This window comes from Thermobia domestica, chromosome 5 (assembly GCF_964235325.1).
Source record: "Thermobia domestica chromosome 5, izTheDome1.hap1.1, whole genome shotgun sequence".
In the NCBI taxonomy this organism is placed as follows: Eukaryota; Metazoa; Arthropoda; class Insecta; order Zygentoma; family Lepismatidae; genus Thermobia; species Thermobia domestica.
The window spans coordinates 316230031-316256028 of NC_137458.1; the positions used below are offsets into that span (position 1 = coordinate 316230031).

The 25998-nt window shown below is 34.3% G+C and overlaps 1 protein-coding gene and 1 non-coding gene across 2 annotated transcripts in view; both read left to right on the forward strand.

Annotated features, from left to right (window-relative positions):
* The window catches only part of Rsph3 (Radial spoke head protein 3), a 349537-nt gene that overhangs the window by 39370 nt on the left and 284169 nt on the right, over positions 1-25998 (forward strand). The window lies entirely within an intron of this gene.
* On the forward strand, positions 25245-25316 carry TRNAR-CCG (transfer RNA arginine (anticodon CCG)). Its single transcript has one exon. It is a non-coding gene; the product is annotated as a tRNA-Arg (tRNA).

The following is a 25998-nucleotide window of genomic DNA, read 5'->3' on the forward strand; positions in this document are numbered from 1 at the left end:
TGAAACATTAGATATAGTTTCAGTTGCAGTTTTTCTGTTATGCAATGTGTAAAACAATACTTGAGGTCCACAATGTCAACGTTCAGCCTAGCCATAATATCCATCAACAGAGAGTTAAGTTTATAATAAGCGTTGCCTTTTATTCTTTATTGGAAGATCTTTGAAACATTAGATATAGTTTCAGTTGCAGTTTTTCTGTTATGCAATGTGTAAAACAATACTTGAGGTCCACAATGTCAATGTTCAGCCTAGCCATAATATCCATCAACAGAGAGTTAAGTTTATAATAAGCGTTGCTTTTTATTCTTTATTGGAAGATCTTTGAAACATTAGATATAGTTTCAGTTGCAGTTTTTCTGTTATGCAATGTGTAAAACAATACTTGAGGTCCACAATGTCAACGTTCAGCCTAGCCATAATATCCATCAACAGAGAGTTAAGTTTATAATAAGCGTTGCCTTTTATTCTTTATTGGAAGATCTTTGAAACATTAGATATAGTTTCAGTTGGAGTTTTTCTGTTATGCAATGTGTAAAACAATACTTGAGGTCCACAATGTCAACGTCCAACCTAGCCATAATATTCATCAGGAGAGAGAGAAGTTTATAATAAGCGTTGCCTTTTATTCTTTATTGGAAAATCTTTGAAACATTAGATATAGTTTCAGTTGCAGTTTTTCTGTTATGCAATGTGTAAAACAATACTTGAGGTCCACAATGTCAACGCCCAACCTAGCCATAATATCCATCAACAGAGAGTTAAGTTTATAATAAGCGTTGCCTTTTATTCTTTATTGGAAGATCTTTGAAACATTAGATATAGTTTCAGTTGGAGTTTTTCTGTAATGCAATGTGTAAAACAATACTTGAGGTCCACAATGTCAACGTCCAACCTAGCCATAATATTCATCAGGAGAGAGAGAAGTTTATAATAAGCGTTGCCTTTTATTCTTTATTGGAAAATCTTTGAAACATTAGATATAGTTTCAGTTGCAGTTTTTCTGTTATGCAATGTGTAAAACAATACTTGAGGTCCACAATGTCAACGCCCAACCTAGCCATAATATCCATCGGGAGAGAGTGAAGTTTATAATAAGCGTTGCCTTTTATTCTTTATTGGAAGATCTTTGAAACATTAGATATAGTTTCAGTTGCAGTTTTTCTGTTATGCAATGTGTAAAACAATACTTGAGGTCCACAATGTCAACGTTCAGCCTAGCCATAATATCCATCAACAGAGAGTTAAGTTTATAATAAGCGTTGCCTTTTATTCTTTATTGGAAGATCTTTGAAACATTAGATATAGTTTCAGTTGCAGTTTTTCTGTTATGCAATGTGTAAAACAATACTTGAGGTCCACAATGTCAACGTTCAGCCTAGCCATAATATCCATCAACAGAGAGTTAAGTTTATAATAAGCGTTGCCTTTTATTCTTTATTGGAAGATCTTTGAAACATTAGATATAGTTTCAGTTGCAGTTTTTCTGTTATGCAATGTGTAAAACAATACTTGAGGTCCACAATGTCAACGTTCAGCCTAGCCATAATATCCATCAACAGAGAGTGAAGTTTATAATAAGCGTTGCCTTTTATTCTTTATTGGAAGATCTTTGAAACATTAGATATAGTTTCAGTTGCAGTTTTTCTGTTATGCAATGTGTAAAACAATACTTGAGGTCCACAATGTCAATGTTCAGCCTAGCCATAATATCCATCAACAGAGAGTTAAGTTTATAATAAGCGTTGCTTTTTATTCTTTATTGGAAGATCTTTGAAACATTAGATATAGTTTCAGTTGCAGTTTTTCTGTTATGCAATGTGTAAAACAATACTTGAGGTCCACAATGTCAACGTTCAGCCTAGCCATAATATCCATCAACAGAGAGTTAAGTTTATAATAAGCGTTGCCTTTTATTCTTTATTGGAAGATCTTTGAAACATTAGATATAGTTTCAGTTGGAGTTTTTCTGTTATGCAATGTGTAAAACAATACTTGAGGTCCACAATGTCAACGTCCAACCTAGCCATAATATTCATCAGGAGAGAGAGAAGTTTATAATAAGCGTTGCCTTTTATTCTTTATTGGAAAATCTTTGAAACATTAGATATAGTTTCAGTTGCAGTTTTTCTGTTATGCAATGTGTAAAACAATACTTGAGGTCCACAATGTCAACGCCCAACCTAGCCATAATATCCATCAACAGAGAGTTAAGTTTATAATAAGCGTTGCCTTTTATTCTTTATTGGAAGATCTTTGAAACATTAGATATAGTTTCAGTTGGAGTTTTTCTGTAATGCAATGTGTAAAACAATACTTGAGGTCCACAATGTCAACGTCCAACCTAGCCATAATATTCATCAGGAGAGAGAGAAGTTTATAATAAGCGTTGCCTTTTATTCTTTATTGGAAAATCTTTGAAACATTAGATATAGTTTCAGTTGCAGTTTTTCTGTTATGCAATGTGTAAAACAATACTTGAGGTCCACAATGTCAACGTCCAACCTAGTCATAATATTCATCAGGGGAGAGTGAAGTTTATAATAAGCGTTGCCTTTTATTCTTTATTGGAAAATCTTTGAAACATTAGATATAGTTTCAGTTGGAGTTTTTCTGTTATGCAATGTGTAAAACAATACTTGAGGTCCACAATGTCAACGCCCAACCTAGCCATAATATCCATCAACAGAGAGTTAAGTTTATAATAAGCGTTGCCTTTTATTCTTTATTGGAAAATCTTTGAAACATTAGATATAGTTTCAGTTGCAGTTTTTCTGTTATGCAATGTGTAAAACAATACTTGAGGTCCACAATGTCAACGCCCAACCTAGCCATAATATCCATCGGGAGAGAGTGAAGTTTATAATAAGCGTTGCCTTTTATTCTTTATTGGAAGATCTTTGAAGCATTAGATATAGTTTCAGTTGGAGTTTTTCTGTAATGCAATGTGTAAAACAATACTTGAGGTCCACAATGTCAACGTCCAACCTAGTCATAATATTCATCAGGGGAGAGTGAAGTTTATAATAAGCGTTGCCTTTTATTCTTTATTGGAAGATCTTTGAAACATTAGATATAGTTTCAGTCAGTTTTTCTGTTATGCAATGTGTAAAACAATACTTGAGGTCCACAATGTCAACGTTCAGCCTAGCCATAATATCCATCAACAGAGAGTTAAGTTTATAATAAGCGTTGCCTTTTATTCTTTATTGGAAGATCTTTGAAACATTAGATATAGTTTCAGTTGGAGTTTTTCTGTTATGCAATGTGTAAAACAATACTTGAGGTCCACAATGTCAAACTCCAACCTAGCCATAATATTCATCAGGAGAGAGAGAAGTTTATAATAAGCGTTGCCTTTTATTCTTTATTGGAAAATCTTTGAAACATTAGATATAGTTTCAGTTGCAGTTTTTCTGTTATGCAATGTGTAAAACAATACTTGAGGTCCACAATGTCAACGCCCAACCTAGCCATAATATCCATCAACAGAGAGTTAAGTTTATAATAAGCGTTGCCTTTTATTCTTTATTGGAAGATGTTTGAAACATTAGATATAGTTTCAGTTGGAGTTTTTCTGTAATGCAATGTGTAAAACAATACTTGAGGTCCACAATGTCAACGTCCAACCTAGCCATAATATTCATCAGGAGAGAGAGAAGTTTATAATAAGCGTTGCCTTTTATTCTTTATTGGAAAATCTTTGAAACATTAGATATAGTTTCAGTTGCAGTTTTTCTGTTATGCAATGTGTAAAACAATACTTGAGGTCCACAATGTCAACGCCCAACCTAGTCATAATATTCATCAGGGGAGAGTGAAGTTTATAATAAGCGTTGCCTTTTATTCTTTATTGGAAAATCTTTGAAACATTAGATATAGTTTCAGTTGGAGTTTTTCTGTTATGCAATGTGTAAAACAATACTTGAGGTCCACAATGTCAACGCCCAACCTAGCCCTAATATCCATCAACAGAGAGTTAAGTTTATAATAAGCGTTGCCTTTTATTCTTTATTGGAAGATCTTTGAAACATTAGATATAGTTTCAGTTGGAGTTTTTCTGTTATGCAATGTGTAAAACAATACTTGAGGTCCACAATGTCAACGCCCAACCTAGCCATAATATCCATCAACAGAGAGTTAAGTTTATAATAAGCGTTGCCTTTTATTCTTTATTGGAAAATCTTTGAAACATTAGATATAGTTTCAGTTGCAGTTTTTCTGTTATGCAATGTGTAAAACAATGCTTGAGGTCCACAATGTCAACGCCCAACCTAGCCATAATATCCATCGGGAGAGAGTGAAGTTTATAATAAGCGTTGCCTTTTATTCTTTATTGGAAGATCTTTGAAACATTAGATATAGTTTCAGTTGGAGTTTTTCTGTAATGCAATGTGTAAAACAATACTTGAGGTCCACAATGTCAACGTCCAACCTAGTCATAATATTCATCAGGGGAGAGTGAAGTTTATAATAAGCGTTGCCTTTTATTCTTTATTGGAAAATCTTTGAAACATTAGATATAGTTTCAGTTGTATTTTTTCTGTTATGCAATGTGTAAAACAATACTTGAGGTCCACAATGTCAACGTTCAGCCTAGCCATAATATCCATCAACAGAGAGTTAAGTTTATAATAAGCGTTGCCTTTTATTCTTTATTGGAAGATCTTTGAAACATTAGATATAGTTTCAGTTGGAGTTTTTCTGTAATGCAATGTGTAAAACAATACTTGAGGTCCACAATGTCAACGTCCAACCTAGTCATAATATTCATCAGGGGAGAGTGAAGTTTATAATAAGCGTTGCCTTTTATTCTTTATTGGAAAATCTTTGAAACATTAGATATAGTTTCAGTTGCAGTTTTTCTGTTATGCAATGTGTAAAACAATACTTGAGGTCCACAATGTCAACGTCCAACCTAGCCATAATATTCATCAGCAGAGAGTTAAGTTTATAATAAGCGTTACCTTTTATTCTTTATTGGAAAATCTTTGAAACATTAGATATAGTTTCAGTTGTAGTGTTTCTGTTATGTAATGTGTAAAACAATACTTGAGGTCCACAATGTCAACGCCCAACCTAGCCATAATATCCATCAACAGAGAGTTAAGTTTATAATAAGCGTTGCCTTTTATTCCTTATTGGAAGATCTTTGAAACATTAGATATAGTTTCAGTTGGAGTTTTTCTGTAATGCAATGTGTAAAACAATACTTGAGGTCCACAATGTCAACGTCCAACCTAGTCATAATATTCATCAGGGGAGAGTGAAGTTTATAATAAGCGTTGCCTTTTATTCTTTATTGGAAAATCTTTCAAACATTAGATATAGTTTCAGTTGTATTTTTTCTGTTATGCAATGTGTAAAACAATACTTGAGGTCCACAATGTCAACGCCCAACCTAGCCATAATATCCATCGGGAGAGAGTGAAGTTTATAATAAGCGTTGCCTTTTATTCTTTATTGGAAGATCTTTGAAACATTAGATATAGTTTCGTTTGCAGTTTTTCTGTTATGCAATGTGTAAAACAATACTTGAGGTCCACAATGTCAACGTTCAGCCTAGCCATAATATCCATCAACAGAGAGTTAAGTTTATAATAAGCGTTGCCTTTTATTCTTTATTGGAAGATCTTTGAAACATTAGATATAGTTTCAGTTGCAGTTTTTCTGTTATGCAATGTGTAAAACAATACTTGAGGTCCACAATGTCAACGTTCAGCCTAGCCATAATATCCATCAACAGAGAGTTAAGTTTATAATAAGCGTTGCCTTTTATTCTTTATTGGAAGATCTTTGAAACATTAGATATAGTTTCAGTTGCAGTTTTTCTGTTATGCAATGTGTAAAACAATACTTGAGGTCCACAATGTCAACGTTCAGCCTAGCCATAATATCCATCAACAGAGAGTGAAGTTTATAATAAGCGTTGCCTTTTATTCTTTATTGGAAGATCTTTGAAACATTAGATATAGTTTCAGTTGCAGTTTTTCTGTTATGCAATGTGTAAAACAATACTTGAGGTCCACAATGTCAATGTTCAGCCTAGCCATAATATCCATCAACAGAGAGTTAAGTTTATAATAAGCGTTGCCTTTTATTCTTTATTGGAAGATCTTTGAAACATTAGATATAGTTTCAGTTGCAGTTTTTCTGTTATGCAATGTGTAAAACAATACTTGAGGTCCACAATGTCAACGTTCAGCCTAGCCATAATATCCATCAACAGAGAGTTAAGTTTATAATAAGCGTTGCCTTTTATTCTTTATTGGAAGATCTTTGAAACATTAGATATAGTTTCAGTTGGAGTTTTTCTGTTATGCAATGTGTAAAACAATACTTGAGGTCCACAATGTCAACGTCCAACCTAGCCATAATATTCATCAGGAGAGAGAGAAGTTTATAATAAGCGTTGCCTTTTATTCTTTATTGGAAAATCTTTGAAACATTAGATATAGTTTCAGTTGCAGTTTTTCTGTTATGCAATGTGTAAAACAATACTTGAGGTCCACAATGTCAACGCCCAACCTAGCCATAATATCCATCAACAGAGAGTTAAGTTTATAATAAGCGTTGCCTTTTATTCTTTATTGGAAGATCTTTGAAACATTAGATATAGTTTCAGTTGGAGTTTTTCTGTAATGCAATGTGTAAAACAATACTTGAGGTGCACAATGTCAACGTCCAACCTAGCCATAATATTCATCAGGAGAGAGAGAAGTTTATAATAAGCGTTGCCTTTTATTCTTTATTGGAAAATCTTTGAAACATTAGATATAGTTTCAGTTGCAGTTTTTCTGTTATGCAATGTGTAAAACAATACTTGAGGTCCACAATGTCAACGCCCAACCTAGTCATAATATTCATCAGGGGAGAGTGAAGTTTATAATAAGCGTTGCCTTTTATTCTTTATTGGAAGATCTTTGAAACATTAGATATAGTTTCAGTTGGAGTTTTTCTGTAATGCAATGTGTAAAACAATACTTGAGGTCCACAATGTCAACGTCCAACCTAGTCATAATATTCATCAGGGGAGAGTGAAGTTTATAATAAGCGTTGCCTTTTATTCTTTATTGGAAAATCTTTGAAACATTAGATATAGTTTCAGTTGGAGTTTTTCTGTTATGCAATGTGTAAAACAATACTTGAGGTCCACAATGTCAACGCCCAACCTAGCCATAATATCCATCAACAGAGAGTTAAGTTTATAATAAGCGTTGCCTTTTATTCTTTATTGGAAAATCTTTGAAACATTAGATATAGTTTCAGTTGCAGTTTTTCTGTTATGCAATGTGTAAAACAATACTTGAGGTCCACAATGTCAACGCCCAACCTAGCCATAATATCCATCGGGAGAGAGTGAAGTTTATAATAAGCGTTGCCTTTTATTCTTTATTGGAAGATCTTTGAAACATTAGATATAGTTTCAGTTGGAGTTTTTCTGTAATGCAATGTGTAAAACAATACTTGAGGTCCACAATGTCAACGTCCAACCTAGTCATAATATTCATCAGGGGAGAGTGAAGTTTATAATAAGCGTTGCCTTTTATTCTTTATTGGAAAATCTTTGAAACATTAGATATAGTTTCAGTTGTATTTTTTCTGTTATGCAATGTGTAAAACAATACTTGAGGTCCACAATGTCAACGTTCAGCCTAGCCATAATATCCATCAACAGAGAGTTAAGTTTATAATAAGCGTTGCCTTTTATTCTTTATTGGAAGATCTTTGAAACATTAGATATAGTTTCAGTTGGAGTTTTTCTGTAATGCAATGTGTAAAACAATACTTGAGGTCCACAATGTCAACGTCCAACCTAGTCATAATATTCATCAGGGGAGAGTGAAGTTTATAATAAGCGTTGCCTTTTATTCTTTATTGGAAAATCTTTGAAACATTAGATATAGTTTCAGTTGCAGTTTTTCTGTTATGCAATGTGTAAAACAATACTTGAGGTCCACAATGTCAACGTCCAACCTAGCCATAATATTCATCAGCAGAGAGTTAAGTTTATAATAAGCGTTACCTTTTATTCTTTATTGGAAAATCTTTGAAACATTAGATATAGTTTCAGTTGTAGTTTTTCTGTTATGTAATGTGTAAAACAATACTTGAGGTCCACAATGTCAACGCCCAACCTAGCCATAATATCCATCAACAGAGAGTTAAGTTTATAATAAGCGTTGCCTTTTATTCCTTATTGGAAGATCTTTGAAACATTAGATATAGTTTCAGTTGGAGTTTTTCTGTAATGCAATGTGTAAAACAATACTTGAGGTCCACAATGTCAACGTCCAACCTAGTCATAATATTCATCAGGGGAGAGTGAAGTTTATAATAAGCGTTGCCTTTTATTCTTTATTGGAAAATCTTTCAAACATTAGATATAGTTTCAGTTGTATTTTTTCTGTTATGCAATGTGTAAAACAATACTTGAGGTCCACAATGTCAACGCCCAACCTAGCCATAATATCCATCGGGAGAGAGTGAAGTTTATAATAAGCGTTGCCTTTTATTCTTTATTGGAAGATCTTTGAAACATTAGATATAGTTTCAGTTGCAGTTTTTCTGTTATGCAATGTGTAAAATAATACTTGAGGTCCACAATGTCAACGTCCAACCTAGCCATAATATCCATCAACAGAGAGTTAAGTTTATAATAAGCGTTGCCTTTTATTCTTTATTGGAAGATCTTTGAAACATTAGATATAGTTTCAGTTGGAGTTTTTTTGTAATGCAATGTGTAAAACAATACTTGAGGTCCACAATGTCAACGTCCAACCTAGCCATAATATCCATCAACAGAGAGTTAAGTTTATAATAAGCGTTGCCTTTTATTCTTTATTGGAAGATCTTTGAAACATTAGATATAGTTTCAGTTGGAGTTTTTCTGTAATGCAATGTGTAAAACAATACTTGAGGTCCACAATGTCAACGTCCAACCTAGCCATAATATTCATCGGGAGAGAGTGAAGTTTATAATAAGCGTTGCCTTTTATTCTTTATTGGAAGATCTTTGAAACATTAGATATAGTTTCAGTTGCAGTTTTTCTGTTATGCAATGTGTAAAACAATACTTGAGGTCCACAATGTCAACGTCCAACCTAGCCATAATATTCGTCGGGAGAGAGTGAAGTTTGTAATAAGCGTTGCCTTTTATTCTTTATTGGAAAATCTTTGAAACATTAGATATAGTTTCTGTTGCAGTTTTTCTGTTACGCAATGTGTAAAACAATACTTGAGGTCCACAATGTCAACGTCCAACCTAGCCATAATATTCATCAGGAGAGAGTGAAGTTTATAATAAGCGTTACCTTTTATTCTTTATTGGAAAATCTTTGAAACATTAGATATAGTTTCAGTTGCAGTTTTTCTGTTATGCAATGTGTAAAACAATACTTGAGGTCCACAATGTCAACGCCCAACCTAGCCATAATATCCATCGGGAGAGAGTGAAGTTTATAATAAGCGTTGCCTTTTATTCTTTATTGGAAAATCTTCAAAAAAATATTAGATATAGTTTCAGTTGCAGTTTTTCTGTTATGCAATGTGTAAAACAACACTTGAGGTCCACAATGTCAACATCCAACCTAGATATAATATCCGTCGGGAGAGAGTGAAGTTTATAATAAGCGTTGCCTTTTATTCTTTATTGGAAAATCTTTGAAACATTAGATATAGTTTCAGTTGGAGTTTTTCTGTAATGCAATGTGTAAAACAATGCTTGAGGTCCACAATGTCAACGCCCAACCTAGCCATAATATCCATTGAAAGAGAGTGAAGTTTGTAATAAGCGTTGCCTTTTATTCTTTATTGGAAAATCTTTGAAACATTAGATATAGTTTCAGTTGCAGTTTTTCTGTTATGCAATGTGTAAAACAATGCTTGAGGTCCACAATGTCAACGCCCAACCTAGCCATAATATCCATTGAAAGAGAGTGAAGTTTGTAATAAGCGTTGCCTTTTATTCTTTATTGGAAAATCTTTGAAACATTAGATATAGTTTCAGTTGCAGTTTTTCTGTTATGCAATGTGTAAAACAATGCTTGAGGTTCACAATGTCAACGCCCAACCTAGCCATAATATCCATTGAAAGAGAGTGAAGTTTGTAATAAGCGTTGCCTTTTATTCTTTATTGGAAAATCTTTGAAACATTAGATATAGTTTCAGTTGCAGTTTTTCTGTTATGCAATGTGTAAAACAACACTTGAGGTCCACAATGTCAACATCCAACCTAGATATAATATCCGTCGGGAGAGAGTGAAGTTTATAATAAGCGTTGCCTTTTATTCTTTATTGGAAAATCTTTGAAACATTAGATATAGTTTCAGTTGGAGTTTTTCTGTAATGCAATGTGTAAAACAATGCTTGAGGTCCACAATGTCAACGCCCAACCTAGCCATAATATCCATTGAAAGAGAGTGAAGTTTGTAATAAGCGTTGCCTTTTATTCTTTATTGGAAAATCTTTGAAACATTAGATATAGTTTCAGTTGCAGTTTTTCTGTTATGCAATGTGTAAAACAATGCTTGAGGTCCACAATGTCAACGCCCAACCTAGCCATAATATCCATTGAAAGAGAGTGAAGTTTGTAATAAGCGTTGCCTTTTATTCTTTATTGGAAAATCTTTGAAACATTAGATATAGTTTCAGTTGCAGTTTTTCTGTTATGCAATGTGTAAAACAATGCTTGAGGTTCACAATGTCAACGCCCAACCTAGCCATAATATCCATTGAAAGAGAGTGAAGTTTGTAATAAGCGTTGCCTTTTATTCTTTATTGGAAAATCTTTGAAACATTAGATATAGTTTCAGTTGCAGTTTTTCTGTTATGCAATGTGTAAAACAATGCTTGAGGTCCACAATGTCAACGCCCAACCTAGCCATAATATCCATCAGGAGAGAGTGAAGTTTATAATAAGCGTTGCCTTTTATTCTTTATTGGAAAATCTTTGAAACATTAGATATAGTTTCAGTTGCAGTTTTTCTGTTATGCAATGTGTAAAACAATGCTTGAGGTCCACAATGTCAACGCCCAACCTAGCCATAATATCCATTGAAAGAGAGTGAAGTTTGTAATAAGCGTTGCCTTTTATTCTTTATTGGAAAATCTTTGAAACATTAGATATAGTTTCAGTTGCAGTTTTTCTGTTATGCAATGTGTAAAACAATGCTTGAGGTCCACAATGTCAACGCCCAACCTAGCCATAATATCCATTGAAAGAGAGTGAAGTTTGTAATAAGCGTTGCCTTTTATTCTTTATTGGAAAATCTTTGAAACATTAGATATAGTTTCAGTTGCAGTTTTTCTGTTATGCAATGTGTAAAACAATGCTTGAGGTCCACAATGTCAACGCCCAACCTAGCCATAATATCCATTGAAAGAGAGTGAAGTTTGTAATAAGCGTTGCCTTTTATTCTTTATTGGAAAATCTTTGAAACATTAGATATAGTTTCAGTTGCAGTTTTTCTGTTATGCAATGTGTAAAACAATGCTTGAGGTCCACAATGTCAACGCCCAACCTAGCCATAATATCCATTGAAAGAGAGTGAAGTTTGTAATAAGCGTTGCCTTTTATTCTTTATTGGAAAATCTTTGAAACATTAGATATAGTTTCAGTTGCAGTTTTTCTGTTATGCAATGTGTAAAACAATGCTTGAGGTCCACAATGTCAACGCCCAACCTAGCCATAATATCCATTGAAAGAGAGTGAAGTTTGTAATAAGCGTTGCCTTTTATTCTTTATTGGAAAATCTTTGAAACATTAGATATAGTTTCAGTTGCAGTTTTTCTGTTATGCAATGTGTAAAACAATGCTTGAGGTCCACAATGTCAACGTCCAACCTAGCCATAATATTCATTAGGAGAGAGTGAAGTTTATAATAAGCGTTACCTTTTATTCTTTATTGGAAAATCTTTGAAACATTAGATATAGTTTCAGTTGCAGTTTTTCTGTTATGCAATGTGTAAAACAATACTTGAGGTCCACAATGTCAACGCCCAACCTAGCCATAATATCCATCGGGAGAGAGTGAAGTTTATAATAAGCGTTGCCTTTTATTCTTTATTGGAAAATCTTTAAAAAATATTAGATATAGTTTCAGTTGCAGTTTTTCTGTTATGCAATGTGTAAAACAACACTTGAGGTCCACAATGTCAACATCCAACCTAGATATAATATCCGTCGGGAGAGAGTGAAGTTTATAATAAGCGTTGCCTTTTATTCTTTATTGGAAAATCTTTGAAACATTAGATATAGTTTCAGTTGGAGTTTTTCTGTAATGCAATGTGTAAAACAATGCTTGAGGTCCACAATGTCAACGCCCAACCTAGCCATAATATCCATTGAAAGAGAGTGAAGTTTATAATAAGCGTTGCCTTTTATTCTTTATTGGAAAATCTTTGAAACATTAGATATAGTTTCAGTTGCAGTTTTTCTGTTATGCAATGTGTAAAACAATGCTTGAGGTCCACAATGTCAACGCCCAACCTAGCCATAATATCCATTGAAAGAGAGTGAAGTTTGTAATAAGCGTTGCCTTTTATTCTTTATTGGAAAATCTTTGAAACATTAGATATAGTTTCAGTTGCAGTTTTTCTGTTATGCAATGTGTAAAACAATGCTTGAGGTTCACAATGTCAACGCCCAACCTAGCCATAATATCCATTGAAAGAGAGTGAAGTTTGTAATAAGCGTTGCCTTTTATTCTTTATTGGAAAATCTTTGAAACATTAGATATAGTTTCAGTTGCAGTTTTTCTGTTATGCAATGTGTAAAACAATGCTTGAGGTCCACAATGTCAACGCCCAACCTAGCCATAATATCCATTGAAAGAGAGTGAAGTTTGTAATAAGCGTTGCCTTTTATTCTTTATTGGAAAATCTTTGAAACATTAGATATAGTTTCAGTTGCAGTTTTTCTGTTATGCAATGTGTAAAACAATGCTTGAGGTCCACAATGTCAACGCCCAACCTAGCCATAATATCCATTGAAAGAGAGTGAAGTTTGTAATAAGCGTTGCCTTTTATTCTTTATTGGAAAATCTTTGAAACATTAGATATAGTTTCAGTTGCAGTTTTTCTGTTATGCAATGTGTAAAACAATGCTTGAGGTCCACAATGTCAACGCCCAACCTAGCCATAATATCCATTGAAAGAGAGTGAAGTTTGTAATAAGCGTTGCCTTTTATTCTTTATTGGAAAATCTTTGAAACATTAGATATAGTTTCAGTTGCAGTTTTTCTGTTATGCAATGTGTAAAACAATGCTTGAGGTCCACAATGTCAACGCCCAACCTAGCCATAATATCCATTGAAAGAGAGTGAAGTTTGTAATAAGCGTTGCCTTTTATTCTTTATTGGAAAATCTTTGAAACATTAGATATAGTTTCAGTTGCAGTTTTTCTGTTATGCAATGTGTAAAACAATGCTTGAGGTCCACAATGTCAACGCCCAACCTAGCCATAATATCCATTGAAAGAGAGTGAAGTTTGTAATAAGCGTTGCCTTTTATTCTTTATTGGAAAATCTTTGAAACATTAGATATAGTTTCAGTTGCAGTTTTTCTGTTATGCAATGTGTAAAACAATACTTGAGGTCCACAATGTCAACGCCCAACCTAGCCATAATATCCATTGAAAGAGAGTGAAGTTTGTAATAAGCGTTGCCTTTTATTCTTTATTGGAAAATCTTTGAAACATTAGATATAGTTTCAGTTGCAGTTTTTCTGTTATGCAATGTGTAAAACAATGCTTGAGGTCCACAATGTCAACGCCCAACCTAGCCATAATATCCATTGAAAGAGAGTGAAGTTTGTAATAAGCGTTGCCTTTTATTCTTTATTGGAAAATCTTTGAAACATTAGATATAGTTTCAGTTGCAGTTTTTCTGTTATGCAATGTGTAAAACAATGCTTGAGGTCCAAAATGTCAACGCCCAACCTAGCCATAATATCCATTGAAAGAGAGTGAAGTTTGTAATAAGCGTTGCCTTTTATTCTTTATTGGAAAATCTTTGAAACATTAGATATAGTTTCAGTTGCAGTTTTTCTGTTATGCAATGTGTAAAACAATGCTTGAGGTCCACAATGTCAACGCCCAACCTAGCCATAATATCCATTGAAAGAGAGTGAAGTTTGTAATAAGCGTTGCCTTTTATTCTTTATTGGAAAATCTTTGAAACATTAGATATAGTTTCAGTTGCAGTTTTTCTGTTATGCAATGTGTAAAACAATGCTTGAGGTCCACAATGTCAACGCCCAACCTAGCCATAATATCCATTGAAAGAGAGTGAAGTTTGTAATAAGCGTTGCCTTTTATTCTTTATTGGAAAATCTTTGAAACATTAGATATAGCTTCAGTTGCAGTTTTTCTGTTATGCAATGTGTAAAACAATACTTGAGGTCCACAATGTCAACGTCCAACCTAGCCATAATATCCATCAGGAGAGAGTGAAGTTTATAATAAGCGTTGCCTTTTATTCTTTATTGGAAAATCTTTGAAACATTAGATATAGTTTCAGTTGTAGTTTTTCTGTTATGCAATGTGTAAAATAATACTTTAGGTCCACAATGTCAACGTCCAACCTAGCCATAATATCCATCAACAGAGAGTTAAGTTTATAATAAGCGTTGCCTTTTATTCTTTATTGGAAGATCTTTGAAACATTAGATATAGTTTCAGTTGGAGTTTTTCTGTAATGCAATGTGTAAAACAATACTTGAGGTCCACAATGTCAACGTCCAACCTAGCCATAATATTCATCGGGAGAGAGTGAAGTTTATAATAAGCGTTGCCTTTTATTCTTTATTGGAAGATCTTTGAAACATTAGATATAGTTTCAGTTGCAGTTTTTCTGTTATGCAATGTGTAAAACAATACTTGAGGTCCACAATGTCAACGTCCAACCTAGCCATAATATTCATCGGGAGAGAGTGAAGTTTGTAATAAGCGTTGCCTTTTATTCTTTATTGGAAAATCTTTGAAACATTAGATATAGTTTCAGTTGCAGTTTTTCTGTTATGCAATGTGTAAAACAATACTTGAGGTCCACAATGTCAACGTCCAACCTAGCCATAATATTCATCAGGAGAGAGTGAAGTTTATAATAAGCGTTACCTTTTATTCTTTATTGGAAAATCTTTGAAACATTAGATATAGTTTCAGTTGCAGTTTTTCTGTTATGCAATGTGTAAAACAATACTTGAGGTCCACAATGTCAACGCCCAACCTAGCCATAATATCCATCGGGAGAGAGTGAAGTTTATAATAAGCGTTGCCTTTTATTCTTTATTGGAAAATCTTTAAAAAATATTAGATATAGTTTCAGTTGCAGTTTTTCTGTTATGCAATGTGTAAAACAACACTTGAGGTCCACAATGTCAACATCCAACTTAGATATAATATCCGTCGGGAGAGAGTGAAGTTTATAATAAGCGCTGCCTTTTATTCTTTATTGGAAAATCTTTGAAACATTAGATATAGTTTCAGTTGGAGTTTTTCTGTAATGCAATGTGTAAAACAATGCTTGAGGTCCACAATGTCAACGCCCAACCTAGCCATAATATCCATTGAAAGAGAGTGAAGTTTGTAATAAGCGTTGCCTTTTATTCTTTATTGGAAAATCTTTGAAACATTAGATATAGTTTCAGTTGCAGTTTTTCTGTTATGCAATGTGTAAAACAATGCTTGAGGTCCACAATGTCAACGCCCAACCTAGCCATAATATCCATTGAAAGAGAGTGAAGTTTGTAATAAGCGTTGCCTTTTATTCTTTATTGGAAAATCTTTGAAACATTAGATATAGTTTCAGTTGCAGTTTTTCTGTTATGCAATGTGTAAAACAATGCTTGAGGTCCACAATGTCAACGCCCAACCTAGCCATAATATCCATTGAAAGAGAGTGAAGTTTGTAATAAGCGTTGCCTTTTATTCTTTATTGGAAAATCTTTGAAACATTAGATATAGTTTCAGTTGCAGTTTTCCTGTTATGCAATGTGTAAAACAATGCTTGAGGTCCACAATGTCAACGCCCAACCTAGCCATAATATCCATTGAAAGAGAGTGAAGTTTGTAATAAGCGTTGCCTTTTATTCTTTATTGGAAAATCTTTGAAACATTAGATATAGTTTCAGTTGCAGTTTTTCTGTTATGCAATGTGTAAAACAATGCTTGAGGTCCACAATGTCAACGCCCAACCTAGCCATAATATCCATTGAAAGAGAGTGAAGTTTGTAATAAGCGTTGCCTTTTATTCTTTATTGGAAAATCTTTGAAACATTAGATATAGTTTCAGTTGCAGTTTTTCTGTTATGCAATGTGTAAAACAATGCTTGAGGTCCACAATGTCAACGCCCAACCTAGCCATAATATCCATTGAAAGAGAGTGAAGTTTGTAATAAGCGTTGCCTTTTATTCTTTATTGGAAAATCTTTGAAACATTAGATATAGTTTCAGTTGCAGTTTTTCTGTTATGCAATGTGTAAAACAATGCTTGAGGTCCACAATGTCAACGCCCAACCTAGCCATAATATCCATTGAAAGAGAGTGAAGTTTGTAATAAGCGTTGCCTTTTATTCTTTATTGGAAAATCTTTGAAACATTAGATATAGTTTCAGTTGCAGTTTTTCTGTTATGCAATGTGTAAAACAATGCTTGAGGTCCACAATGTCAACGCCCAACCTAGCCATAATATCCATTGAAAGAGAGTGAAGTTTGTAATAAGCGTTGCCTTTTATTCTTTATTGGAAAATCTTTGAAACATTAGATATAGTTTCAGTTGTAGTTTTTCTGTTATGCAATGTGTAAAACAATACTTGAGGTCCACAATGTCAACGTCCAACCTAGTCATAATATCCATCGGGAGAGAGTGAAGTTTATAATAAGCGTTGCCTTTTATTCTTTATTGGAAAATCTTTAAAAAATATTAGATATAGTTTCAGTTGCAGTTTTTCTGTTATGCAATGTGTGAAACAACACTTGAGGTCCACAATGTCAACATCCAACCTAGATATAATATCCGTCGGGAGAGAGTGAAGTTTATAATAAGCGTTGCCTTTTATTCTTTATTGGAAAATCTTTGAAACATTAGATATAGTTTCAGTTGGAGTTTTTCTGTAATGCAATGTGTAAAACAATGCTTGAGGTCCACAATGTCAACGCCCAACCTAGCCATAATATCCATTGAAAGAGAGTGAAGTTTATAATAAGCGTTGCCTTTTATTCTTTATTGGAAAATCTTTGAAACATTAGATATAGTTTCAGTTGCAGTTTTTCTGTTATGCAATGTGTAAAACAATGCTTGAGGTCCACAATGTCAACGCCCAACCTAGCCATAATATCCATTGAAAGAGAGTGAAGTTTGTAATAAGCGTTGCCTTTTATTCTTTATTGGAAAATCTTTGAAACATTAGATATAGTTTCAGTTGCAGTTTTTCTGTTATGCAATGTGTAAAACAATGCTTGAGGTTCACAATGTCAACGCCCAACCTAGCCATAATATCCATTGAAAGAGAGTGAAGTTTGTAATAAGCGTTGCCTTTTATTCTTTATTGGAAAATCTTTGAAACATTAGATATAGTTTCAGTTGCAGTTTTTCTGTTATGCAATGTGTAAAACAATGCTTGAGGTCCACAATGTCAACGCCCAACCTAGCCATAATATCCATTGAAAGAGAGTGAAGTTTGTAATAAGCGTTGCCTTTTATTCTTTATTGGAAAATCTTTGAAACATTAGATATAGTTTCAGTTGCAGTTTTTCTGTTATGCAATGTGTAAAACAATGCTTGAGGTCCACAATGTCAACGCCCAACCTAGCCATAATATCCATTGAAAGAGAGTGAAGTTTGTAATAAGCGTTGCCTTTTATTCTTTATTGGAAAATCTTTGAAACATTAGATATAGTTTCAGTTGCAGTTTTTCTGTTATGCAATGTGTAAAACAATGCTTGAGGTCCACAATGTCAACGCCCAACCTAGCCATAATATCCATTGAAAGAGAGTGAAGTTTGTAATAAGCGTTGCCTTTTATTCTTTATTGGAAAATCTTTGAAACATTAGATATAGTTTCAGTTGCAGTTTTTCTGTTATGCAATGTGTAAAACAATGCTTGAGGTCCACAATGTCAACGCCCAACCTAGCCATAATATCCATTGAAAGAGAGTGAAGTTTGTAATAAGCGTTGCCTTTTATTCTTTATTGGAAAATCTTTGAAACATTAGATATAGTTTCAGTTGCAGTTTTTCTGTTATGCAATGTGTAAAACAATGCTTGAGGTCCACAATGTCAACGCCCAACCTAGCCATAATATCCATTGAAAGAGAGTGAAGTTTGTAATAAGCGTTGCCTTTTATTCTTTATTGGAAAATCTTTGAAACATTAGATATAGTTTCAGTTGCAGTTTTTCTGTTATGCAATGTGTAAAACAATACTTGAGGTCCACAATGTCAACGCCCAACCTAGCCATAATATCCATTGAAAGAGAGTGAAGTTTGTAATAAGCGTTGCCTTTTATTCTTTATTGGAAAATCTTTGAAACATTAGATATAGTTTCAGTTGCAGTTTTTCTGTTATGCAATGTGTAAAACAATGCTTGAGGTCCACAATGTCAACGCCCAACCTAGCCATAATATCCATTGAAAGAGAGTGAAGTTTGTAATAAGCGTTGCCTTTTATTCTTTATTGGAAAATCTTTGAAACATTAGATATAGTTTCAGTTGCAGTTTTTCTGTTATGCAATGTGTAAAACAATGCTTGAGGTCCAAAATGTCAACGCCCAACCTAGCCATAATATCCATTGAAAGAGAGTGAAGTTTGTAATAAGCGTTGCCTTTTATTCTTTATTGGAAAATCTTTGAAACATTAGATATAGTTTCAGTTGCAGTTTTTCTGTTATGCAATGTGTAAAACAATGCTTGAGGTCCACAATGTCAACGCCCAACCTAGCCATAATATCCATTGAAAGAGAGTGAAGTTTGTAATAAGCGTTGCCTTTTATTCTTTATTGGAAAATCTTTGAAACATTAGATATAGTTTCAGTTGCAGTTTTTCTGTTATGCAATGTGTAAAACAATGCTTGAGGTCCACAATGTCAACGCCCAACCTAGCCATAATATCCATTGAAAGAGAGTGAAGTTTGTAATAAGCGTTGCCTTTTATTCTTTATTGGAAAATCTTTGAAACATTAGATATAGCTTCAGTTGCAGTTTTTCTGTTATGCAATGTGTAAAACAATACTTGAGGTCCACAATGTCAACGTCCAACCTAGCCATAATATCCATCAGGAGAGAGTGAAGTTTATAATAAGCGTTGCCTTTTATTCTTTATTGGAAAATCTTTGAAACATTAGATATAGTTTCAGTTGTAGTTTTTCTGTTATGCAATGTGTAAAATAATACTTTAGGTCCACAATGTCAACGTCCAACCTAGCCATAATATCCATCAACAGAGAGTTAAGTTTATAATAAGCGTTGCCTTTTATTCTTTATTGGAAGATCTTTGAAACATTAGATATAGTTTCAGTTGGAGTTTTTCTGTAATGCAATGTGTAAAACAATACTTGAGGTCCACAATGTCAACGTCCAACCTAGCCATAATATTCATCGGGAGAGAGTGAAGTTTATAATAAGCGTTGCCTTTTATTCTTTATTGGAAGATCTTTGAAACATTAGATATAGTTTCAGTTGCAGTTTTTCTGTTATGCAATGTGTAAAACAATACTTGAGGTCCACAATGTCAACGTCCAACCTAGCCATAATATTCATCGGGAGAGAGTGAAGTTTGTAATAAGCGTTGCCTTTTATTCTTTATTGGAAAATCTTTGAAACATTAGATATAGTTTCAGTTGCAGTTTTTCTGTTATGCAATGTGTAAAACAATACTTGAGGTCCACAATGTCAACGTCCAACCTAGCCATAATATTCATCAGGAGAGAGTGAAGTTTATAATAAGCGTTACCTTTTATTCTTTATTGGAAAATCTTTGAAACATTAGATATAGTTTCAGTTGCAGTTTTTCTGTTATGCAATGTGTAAAACAATACTTGAGGTCCACAATGTCAACGCCCAACCTAGCCATAATATCCATCGGGAGAGAGTGAAGTTTATAATAAGCGTTGCCTTTTTATTCTTTATTGGAAAATCTTTAAAAAATATTAGATATAGTTTCAGTTGCAGTTTTTCTGTTATGCAATGTGTAAAACAACACTTGAGGTCCACAATGTCAACATCCAACCTAGATATAATATCCGTCGGGAGAGAGTGAAGTTTATAATAAGCGCTGCCTTTTATTCTTTATTGGAAAATCTTTGAAACATTAGATATAGTTTCAGTTGCAGTTTTTCTGTTATGCAATGTGTAAAACAATGCTTGAGGTCCACAATGTCAACGCCCAACCTAGCCATAATATCCATTGAAAGAGAGTGAAGTTTGTAATAAGCGTTGCCTTTTATTCTTTATTGGAAAATCTTTGAAACATTAGATATAGTTTCAGTTGCAGTTTTTCTGTTATGCAATGTGTAAAACAATGCTTGAGGTCCACAATGTCAACGCCCAACCTAGCCATAATATCCATTGAAAGAGAGTGAAGTTTGTAATAAGCGTTGCCTTTTATTCTTTATTGGAAAATCTTTGAAACATTAGATATAGTTTCAGTTGCAGTTTTTCTGTTATGCAATGTGTAAAACAATGCTTGAGGTCCACAATGTCAACGCCCAACCTAGCCATAATATGCATTGAAAGAGAGTGAAGTTTGTAATAAGCGTTGCCTTTTATTCTTTATTGGAAAATCTTTGAAACATTAGATATAGTTTCAGTTGCAGTTTTTCTGTTATGCAATGTGTAAAACAATGCTTGAGGTCCACAATGTCAACGCCCAACCTAGCCATAATATCCATTGAAAGAGAGTGAAGTTTGTAATAAGCGTTGCCTTTTATTCTTTATTGGAAAATCTTTGAAACATTAGATATAGTTTCAGTTGTAGTTTTTCTGTTATGCAATGTGTAAAACAATACTTGAGGTCCACAATGTCAACGTCCAACCTAGTCATAATATCCATCAGGAGAGAGTGAAGTTTATAATAAGCGTTGCCTTTTATTCTTTATTGGAAGATCTTTGAAACATTAGATATAGTTTCAGTTGTAGTTTTTCTGTTATGCAATGTGTAAAACAATACTTGAGGTCCACAATGTCAACATCCAACCTAGCATAATATCCATCAGGAGAGAGTGAAGTTTATAATAAGCGTTGCCTTTTATTCTTTATTGGAAGATCTTTGAAACATTAGATATAGTTTCAGTTGTAGTTTTTCTGTTATGCAATGTGTAAAACAATACTTGAGGTCCACAATGTCAACATCCAACCTAGCATAATATCCATCAGGAGAGAGTGAAGTTTATAATAAGCGTTGCCTTTTATTCTTTATTGGAAAATCTTTGAAACATTAGATATAGTTTCAGTTGCAGTTTTTCTGTTATGCAATGTGTAAAACAATACTTGAGGTCCACAATGTCAACATCCAACCTAGATATAATATCCATCAGGAGAGAGTGAAGTTTATAATAAGCGTTGCCTTTTATTCTTTATTGGAAAATCTTTGAAACATTAGATATAGTTTCAGTTGTAGTTTTTCTGTTATGAAATGTGTAAAACAATACTTGAGGTCCACAATGTCAACATCCAACCTAGCATTATATCCATCGGGAGAGAGTGAAGTTTATAATAAGCGTTGCCTTTTATTCTTTATTGGAAAATCTTTGAAACATTAGATATAGTATGCAATGTGTAAAACAATGCTTGAGGTCCACAATGTCAACGCCCAACCTAGCCATAATATCCATTGAAAGAGAGTGAAGTTTGTAATAAGCGTTGCCTTTTATTCTTTATTGGAAAATCTTTGAAACATTAGATATAGTTTCAGTTGCAGTTTTTCTGTTATGCAATGTGTAAAACAATGCTTGAGGTCCACAATGTCAACGCCCAACCTAGCCATAATATCCATTGAAAGAGAGTGAAGTTTGTAATAAGCGTTGCCTTTTATTCTTTATTGGAAAATCTTTGAAACATTAGATATAGTTTCAGTTGTAGTTTATCTGTTATGCAATGTGTAAAACAATACTTGAGGTCCACAATGTCAACATCCAACCTAGATATAATATCCATCAGGAGAGAGTGAAGTTTATAATAAGCGTTGCCTTTTATTCTTTATTGGAAAATCTTTGAAACATTAGATATAGTTTCAGTTGTAGTTTTTCTGTTATGCAATGTGTAAAACAATACTTGAGGTCCACAATGTCAACATCCAACCTAGCATTATATCCATCGGGAGAGAGTGAAGTTTATAATAAGCGTTGCCTTTTATTCTTTATTGGAAAATCTTTGAAACATTAGATATAGTTTCAGTTGTAGTTTTTCTGTTATGCAATGTGTAAAACAATACTTGAGGTCCACAATGTCAACGTCCAACCTAGTCATAATATCCATCAGGAGAGAGTGAAGTTTATAATAAGCGTTGCCTTTTATTCTTTATTGGAAGATCTTTGAAACATTAGATATAGTTTCAGTTGTAGTTTTTCTGTTATGCAATGTGTAAAACAATACTTGAGGTCCACAATGTCAACATCCAACCTAGCATAATATCCATCAGGAGAGAGTGAAGTTTATAATAAGCGTTGCCTTTTATTCTTTATTGGAAGATCTTTGAAACATTAGATATAGTTTCAGTTGTAGTTTTTCTGTTATGCAATGTGTAAAACAATACTTGAGGTCCACAATGTCAACATCCAACCTAGCATAATATCCATCAGGAGAGAGTGAAGTTTATAATAAGCGTTGCCTTTTATTCTTTATTGGAAAATCTTTGAAACATTAGATATAGTTTCAGTTGCAGTTTTTCTGTTATGCAATGTGTAAAACAATACTTGAGGTCCACAATGTCAACATCCAACCTAGCATAATATTCATCGGGAGAGAGTGAAGTTTATAATAAGCGTTGCCTTTTATTCTTTATTGGAAGATCTTTGAAACATTAGATGTAGTTTCAGTTGTAGTTTTCATGTTATGCAATGTGTAAAACAATGCTTGAGGTCCACAATGTCAACGTTCAGCCTAGCCATAATATTCATCGGGAGAGAATTAAGTTGGACCCATGAAAAATTATAAACTCATGATATACCTATCATAGTCTGGGGATTGGCTGCCCCACTTTTTTACCTTCTAGATCCACCACTGGTTGCTAGTTACTGTAATTGCAGGTATAATCTACGTTTATGCAGGCCCGTATTTATATATTGTGCACCCCTGTGCTTTAAATAATTTGGCCACCCTACAAATTTATAGTTCAAACAAGGAACCAAGCTGTGATTTTGCAAACATACCAGCTCTGCTTGAGTAGCAGTTCACGTATGACAAGTTACAAAAGTTACAACGTAATTTTAAATGGCCTAATTTTCTCAATGATGAAAATGAAATGAAATCTTTGAGTTTACGTCCCACGGTTATGCCGGTTAAGCTAAAGGAGACGGTGATGATGAATAATGAGTGAAATGGTGGAATGAAGAAAGTGGGAGGAAACGGGAGAACCCCGAGAAAACCCACGCACACGGTGTTTGTCCACCACAAAGTTCACTTGGCGGGGGCTGGGATCGAACCCGGGACCCCAAGCACCAGAGGTGAACTCTCTACCACTGAGCCACCTCGGCCCCAATTTTCTCAATGATGATTATGATGTAGTGTTCTGCCCGAAGGTAGGTGTTTGACCTGAAGGTCCCTGGGCAAGGTGAACCCATGGTAGTTTGCCATTGCCTTCCATTTCATGATGATGACGCACTAAGGATGGGACCTATAGTCTAACTTGGGATCCGAACCACTTGTTCCCCCACCGGTAATCGAACCCTGGATCCCTTGATTACAAGGGAAAGAGCTTAACCACTCATCCACTAGGGGAAACATTCTTTCAATACTGGCATGTAATTGAAGGGCCCTCTGCAATAACAAGGTAAGTCGAGTTACCTCGATTCCTGGTACAACATAGATAAAGAAGGCGTGTGGACTTACTTTCCTTTTCCGTCACCTTTAGTGCATATTCGAAGCGTCTGTTGCAAGAAAAATACTATTCATCTTTACAAGATCTTTCCCCAAAGTAATCAAGAACAATTTTTAAAATATATATTTTATTTATTACAGATCTAAATACAAATCACTAAAATTCTTAAAAATAGCACTCTTGTCCATCGACACACCAGCGTTTCTACCATTACCGGTACACCCATAGGAGATCGGAGACGGAAACTCCTTCAAATAGAGCGTCAAAGCTGCTTTGAGCTCCTCCACCGTTCTAAAATGATACCTCTTCAAGCTCCTCTTGATTTTTGGAAACCAAACAGTCCGACGGTGACAGATCCGGGCTGTACGGTGGGTGGAACAGCATTGCTACGTTGTGCTTAGCAAGAAACTCCCTTACGAGAGGTGAAGTAGGCTATAATGTATTGTCATGATGCAGCACCCAAGTCTCCCCGATCATCTTCCTGATGCGTTGCACCTTTTGCGCACCGGGTTGAGGACCTTTACGTACTAGTAGTTGTTGACTGTTCGGCAGGCACAAATTCAGTGTGCGTTACATAATTTACATCGAAATGGAGAATGAGCATTACTTTCACCTTCGATTTCTCATGCAAAATTTATTCGGGCAAGGAGAGGCCTTTGTGTGCCACTCTGAGCTACGTCTTTTTGATTCGAGATCGTATTGGAAGACTCACATCTCGCTACCAGTTACCACATTGTCTAAAAACTGAGGCTCACTTTCACAACGTTCACACACACGAAATGAATTCACACGAAATGAATCCACGGTTTTTTGTTCATTAAACAACAGATTAGGAATTTTCTTAGCACATACACCTTCCTTATGTGCCAATCCTCAGTCAGAATTCGATAAACAACGGATTTCGATTGATTAGACGTGTCCGCTATCATCCTGACATAAGGCCTCAATCCAACTTTAACACTTCCGTTAGTTTTTACATGTTTTAAATAGTATATGCTGTTGACGGACGTTCAGCACGATGCCCTCCCGGAACACCTCGCAGAACTTTGCTTTCGACACGGCCTCGCACCGAAGGCTTCCTTTATCATGCGAAACGTTTCAAAACCCATTTTTTTAAATTTGATTCAAAATTTAATCGTGTAACGTTATTTCTTTAAACGCTGCAACTTTGCTCTCGACGCGACTAATATACTGACCTTTACGCCGACCATAGGGGGCGCGATGGCTCAGTGGTAGAGCGTTCACCTCCGGTGCTTGGGATCCCTGGTTCGATCCCAGGTCGCGCCGTGTGGACTTTGTGGTGGACAAACACCGTGCTCGTGGGTTTTCTCGGGGTTCTCCCGTTTCCTCCCACTTTCTTCATTCCACCATTTCACTCATCTCTCATTATCACCGTCTCCTTTAGCCTAATCGGCATAACCGTGGGACGTAAAACTTAAAGATTTCATTTCATTTTTTACGTCGACCATGACCGCAAGCGAATTAGCCGTTTAGCATTTGATTATGTAGCTGAGATGTTCAGTACAGCTATCCCACCAAAAAGGCGGATCTATAACCCTTGTGTCTGGCTAGAAAAAAATCTTTCTCTATACTTCTGACACACACTCCTCTAAACTAGACTTTATCCTTAAGACAGTATAATATTTAACAATTTGTACCGCCAGTCCACGTGAAGCAAACTATCGTTAACAAATCGTAACCATATTTGTATTTGAGAATTAATATTTGTGTAATCGCATGATCACAATTTTAATCTAGAACGTATTGTGAGTCAAAGCCTTGGGGTGAACAACAACAACAACGACTACTACTAGTAATAATAATAATAATAATAATAATAATAATAATAATAATAATAATAATAATAATAATAATAATAATAATAATAATTATTATTATTATTATTATTATTATAACCGACTATAGTAACCGCGACGACTCGTGAAGCCTGGGCTCTACACCAATCATA